General features: G+C 46.6%; 1 long non-coding RNA gene across 1 annotated transcript; it reads right to left on the minus strand.

Moving 5' to 3' along the window:
* Window positions 1–2966: 2966 nt before the first annotated feature.
* On the minus strand, window positions 2967–5662 carry LOC143837009 (uncharacterized). Its single transcript, XR_013230889.1, has 3 exons — window positions 5504–5662; window positions 4249–4326; window positions 2967–3226 (listed from the first exon to the last, which is right to left on the minus strand). It is a non-coding gene; the product is annotated as an uncharacterized LOC143837009 (long non-coding RNA).
* Window positions 5663–6000: the final 338 nt, after the last annotated feature.

The following is a 6000-nucleotide window of genomic DNA, read 5'->3' on the forward strand; positions in this document are numbered from 1 at the left end:
TTACGTTGAAATTAAAATATATATATTACAATACTATTTTTGCGTTCTGTGCGTTCTATGAAACTTTTTGTTGCTCCATATAGACCAAATTTTTAATCCAGTACCCTCCCCCCCTCCCCACTTTACCAATGTTGAAATCTGGTCACCTTAGGATATGTTAATGCTAGTAACTCCCTGGACAGTCAGCTGCCAAGAGGTGAGGTACTTCTCCTCTGCTTTCTCCTCTTAGGCTGGGGCCCTTTCCTGCTGTGCTGAGCCTTTGTGTCTGCGGATTCTACTGTCAGCCTTTCAAAATATACGTCTCTATTTTTGTACTTTCAAGATGTCCCTTTGCGTGACCTGCTGTGATTGGAGTTGGAAGCGAGGGAGGTGAGAGAAAAATGCTGAAGCCTCTCTGGGGCCGTTTCTGCAGTGACCAAAAGCAGGATGCTGTTCCCACTGGCTGCAGAGGAGAGGACACGCAGTAATGGGTTTAAACTACAAGTACAACAATATAGGCTAGATATCAGGAAAAAATTTATCACAGTCAGAGTAGTTCAGCAGTGGAATAGGCTGCCTAAGGAGGTGGTGAGCTCCCCCTCACTGGCAGTCTTCAAGCAAAGGTTGGATACACACTTTTCTTGGATGCTTTAGGATGCTTTGGGCTGATCCTGCATTGAGCAGGGGGTTGGACTAGATGGCCTGTATGGCCCCTTCCAACTCTATGATTCTGTGATTCTATGATTCATGGCAGCACCCATTAAAGCTCCACGGAATGTCCTTACTTTCACACTAAAATCTCCTGATTCAGGGGTAGGCCTGACTGCATCCTCTGTTTGCTGTGCATTTTGTGAATCCTGAGAAAACACGAGTCCCCCTCTTCCCCCAGGAGGGAATTCACAATAACCTCTGTGTGGTTTTAATGTTTTTTTTTTAAGTGGGGTTGTTGTTGTGGGACTTTTTGTATTGTAACCCACCATGAGCCGGTATGCCGAGAATGGCAGGCAAGAAATATTAATATTAATAATTATTATTATTAATAATAAAAAACCGAAAGTGGAACTCCAAAGTCACATTGACTTCCTCCACTGTTTCCCTGCCTCAAAGGGATGATGTTTGAGATCCGATCAGTGCTTTGTCTCTGCTCACCATTCCCCACTCCCCGCTGTACTTAAAAAGAAAAAGAAAAAGAACATAAATATGTTACATTGTAGTTCCAAAATAGCACAAACAGGACCCAAACACATCATCCCTGCATCTCACTTGGTTCGGCCTCACTTGGAGTACTGTGTTCAATTTTTGGCACCCAGTTGAAGAGGGATGTAAACAAACTGGAGCATGTCCAGAGGAGGGCAACAAAGATGGTGAGGGGTTTGGAGACCAAGACATATGAAGAAAGGCTCGGGGAGCTTGGACTGTTTAGCCAGGAGAGGAGACGACTGAGAGGGGATCTGATAACCATCTTCAAGTATTTAAAAGGCTGCAATGTAGAGGATGGAGCAGAGTTGTTCTCTCTTGCCCCAGAGGGATGGAACAGAACCAATGGGATGAAATAATGCAAAGGAAATTCTGTCTCAACATCCGGAAGAAGTTCCTGACAGAGTGGTTTCTTGGTGGAACAGGCTTCCTCGAGAGGTGGTCGGTTCTCCATCTTTGGAAATTTTTAAACAGAGGCTGGAGAGCCATCTGACTGAGAGGCTGATTCTATGAAGGCTCAAGGGGGTGGCTCAGGGGGGTGATCCTGTGAAGGCTCAAGGGCTGCGAGTGTCCTGCATAATGCAGGGGGTTGGACTAGATGACCCAGGAGGTCCCTTCCAACTCTATGATTCTACGATTCTACGATTCTCCTCCTCCACCAAGATTTAACGTTCTTTCTCAAGAAATCGAGCCATGGTCAGTTTCAGGCAGGGAGGGTACCAACATCATTAATTTCATCCAGCTGCCTTCCCAGACTTTCCCAATGTAAAAAAAAAAAAAAAACTTCTTTGTTTTGCAACATAGGAGCAACCTATAGTAATGACTGGGCTTTAAAAAAAAAAGTTACATGCACTAGGAGGAGAAGGGGAGAGGAGATCAATGCTTTCCTGAAGTGGCACACTTAAAACAAAGTTACAAACAGGCATCATTTCCCCTAAGCTACCTTTTTATTCGCATTGCCCCAGAGAAGGAGGGTGGGTGGGGAATGAGACCCACAACATAGGGAAAAGGAGAGTGCTTGGACACTTTTTCCAAGGGAGGGTGGGAGGGAGGGAGGGAGGGAGGGAGGGGGGAGGTCGGTCAGCGATGAAAGCAAGATTTGAGTCCAAGCGGGGGACCAAATTTCAGTGGACCAAATTTCCAACATTTTGCAAGCGCCTTACATCTAACTAGTGTTATTGTACATGCAACATATGAAAGAAGGGAAGAGGCAGGAACAGCTGCTCCCCACCACGAAAAAAAGCAGCGGAGCTGGGACCAGCCGCTGGCACCTCCAAAGTAAATTGGACAGTCACAGTCAAAGTCATGAGGTCAATTTTTTTTTAATTCCAAGGAACAGAAAAAGAGAAGATACATATTAAACACAAGAAATAAACCGGGTGGCATCCAGGGGAGAAAAGAACAATTTTGGGGGCAGAATGGGGAGTCTGGGGTTTGCTGTAGGGTTGGAACGGGGAGCTGTCAGAAACGGCAGCAGAAACCACAACCATTCATGTCGTAGCAGCTACAGGACAACTCACAGTCCATGGGGGGAGCTGGTGGAGGGCTTGGACCTCTATAGCAAGGCCTGTAGTGTGAAGAGCCTCTGAACATCCCAGAGCCTCCTTGTTCCCAGATAAAGAGGGCCCAACCAATCATTTGGAAACTGGGGGACCGTAAAATGTGATGAAATCATGAACAGTCACTACTTTACCTCAGCAAGGGGGCTAGCTGGCCACCCTAGCTTGAATGAAGGAGAACCTATTTGTGGGTTTGTGTGCACGCGAACTGGAAAGTCACCGTCAAAGTCATGAGGTCAACATGTTTTTAATTCCAAGGAAGAGAAAAAAAAGAAGATACAAAGTGAAACACTGAAGAAATTAAGCAGGAGGCATCGAGGGAAGAGGGGAGCAGCTTGGAGGGCCGTGTGGGGAGGCTGGGGTTTCACGTGTAGGGCTGGGAGCTGTCAGAAACGGCAGCAGAAACCACATCCGTTCATGCCGCAGCAGCCGCAGCAGAACTCGCAGTCCATGGAGGAGCTGATGGAGCGCTTGGACCTCTGTAGCAAGGCCTGTAGTGGGAAGAGGAAAGTTCTGAACACCCTGGAGCCACCTTGTCCCAGATAAAGAGGGCCCAACCTCATCCAATTACACAGAGTAACATTAGGAACATTAGGAGTAACATCTAAGAGCCTCTTGTGGCGCAGAGTGCTAAGGCAGCTGTCTGAAAGCTTTGCCCATGAGGCTGGGAGTTCAATCCCAGCAGCTGGCTCAAGGTTGACTCAGCCTTCCATCCTTCCGAGGTCGGTAAAATGAGTACCCAGCTTGCTGGGGGGTAAACGGTAATGACTGGGGAAGGCACTGGCAAACCACCCCGTATTGAGTCTGCCATGAAAACGCTAGAGGGCGTCACCCCAAGGGTCAGACATGACTTGGTGCTTGCACAGGGGATACCTTTACCTTTACCTTTAACATTAGTAAACAGGGCGGGGGGCTTGCAATGTAATGAAATCATTAACAGGCAATATTTCTACCTCAGCAAGGGGGGTAGCTATTTTCTGGCCCAAACAGGGATGCCAGCCTCCAGTTGGGACCTGGAAGTCCCTCAGAATTAGAATTCATCTCCAGACTGCAGAGATCAGCACCCCTGGAGAAAATGGCTGGTTTGAAGGGGACTCCGTAGGGAACGAGGCCAGCCTTGGTCAATAATGCAGTCCTCTAAACCTGACAGAGAATGGAGCCTGCTAAGGCTTACAGTCAATGGGGGTCAGGAGGCCATATACCATCTGGAAAAACTAACCTGACCTATGCTGGGTCGCCAATTTTTGGTTTTGACGCTCTTTGCTTCTTAGAGCCTCTAAACATGTACAAAGGCTAAAGAAAGGCTGATAGGCAGGAGAAGATATACCCATTCTACCCTTTGCAGTTTTAGTACTATCAAACAAATTTTAAAAACCTGGGAGAATATCCGTCCTCAGCAAGACTGGAAACCCAATGAACATGGATTCTTCCCCCTATCTATTTCTCTCAGTGCAACGTCGCCCCCTTGTATCCAAAGTGCAGTATTTCAACCCAGCCTCAGGATCAATCTTACCTGCAAGCCAGAAGTCTCAGCTACGGCCTCTTCTGCGTTGTGCGTTTCCGAGGTCACAAGGTCTTTGTTGACTTGTGCCTGCAAACAGAAAGAAACACAGAGATCTTTTTTAGCCAAGGGACAATTTTTTTTTGGGGGGGGGATAAATTTCAATAAACCAAATGGCAACGCAGTATAGATTTTTCTGAAACTGGAGGGCAGGCTGAGGGACTTGGAAATGTTCCTCCGGAAGAAGAGGAGGTTGAGAGGGGACATGATTGAGAGGCCGTCATTCCAAGGAGGGCAGGGAGTGGCTCCTCTTGGCAGAAGAGAATGGGGCCAACAGGAATCGGTTGAAACTACGTGCAGAAAAAAAAAAAAAACTTCCTTCACAAGTGTTGCGTCCCTGACTGGGCTGGCCTGTGCTACCATGGATGCTCCGCCCTCAGCGGGCAGCGTTGCCATGGCTGGGCCAGCCTACCCGGGTGATGCCTACACTGCTGTCTGCCTCCATCTTCTGTCACACTCAAGGGGGTGGGACTTATGGATGTCACGTCCGTGAGTGTTTCCGTTTCACCGATTGCACCAGAAGATGTCTTCCACGTCAATAACATTGGCTTGATATCGGGGGGGGGGGGAGGAATTCACAGTGTAGTTCCGAAGTGGAGCTCACTGAAGGAGATGGTGAGCTCCCCCTCACTGGCTGGACAGTTATTTATCTTGGGTGCTTGAGGCTGATCCTGCATTGAGCAGAGGGTTGGACGAGATGGCCTGGATGGCCCCTTCCCACTCTAGGATTCTATGAGTCTAGTTCAGCAGTGGGATCGCTGCCAAAGGAGGTGGTGAGCTCCTCCTCACTGGAAGTCTTTTTTTATATATAATTTTATTATTTATTATTATATAAAGCATTTACAGAGAAATTGAGAAGAAAAAAAGCGACCAGCTGATATGGTTTGCCATCTCTTTTAACCTAGATATTCAGTTCCCATCACATATTATTCCTAATCTAGAAGTTTTTACCATTTTTCTTAGCCAAGTGATTGTTAATACATATGAGAGTATGATCTGTTATAAGAATACATTTTGTTATTATCTTAAATGATATTAGATATCACTGGAAGTCTTCAAGCAGCAGCTGGACAGATACTTATCCTGGATGCTTGAGGCTGATCCTGCACTGAGCAGGGGGTGGGATGAGATGGCCAGGATGGCCCCATCCAACTCTATGGTTCTATGAGATCTCTTTCCACCTCTGTTATTGCTAAATTCTTCTTACCTCAATTCTGAAGGCATGGAGGCTTTGGGTGGTCATGCTGAGAAGAACCAAGATCAGGCAGACAATTTGCAGCTTCATGGTCCTTTCTGTAGTCGGCCTTGACTTGGGTTTTACGTCCTGTTTGGGATCTATCCTGTTCTCAGTTTTGCTCTGGTGAAGTTCTGTGATGCTCAAGTGAACAAGACGCAGACCTTTATAGGTCAGAGAGCCCCTCCCTAGGGTGGAACTGGCCAATCTGCCGTGATCCAAGAAAATAACACATTTGGGAAAGATAACCCTTGAACAAACAGGTCAATACGCTGATGGCATTTGCTGGACTCATATTCTTCAAATATACACAGGAAAAGCAGGAGAGATTTCCCAATAGGTGTGAATTCCGGTTCCTTAGTCATTTTAGAATATTTACTGTAATTTTCTGAGATATTAAGAAACAAACCTACAGGAATAGAAATGAAAATAAATCATTTGGAGTAGAAATTTCCCAAGTTCTGCAAATC

This window comes from Paroedura picta, chromosome 5 (genome assembly GCF_049243985.1).
Source record: "Paroedura picta isolate Pp20150507F chromosome 5, Ppicta_v3.0, whole genome shotgun sequence".
Taxonomy (NCBI): Eukaryota; Metazoa; Chordata; class Lepidosauria; order Squamata; family Gekkonidae; genus Paroedura; species Paroedura picta.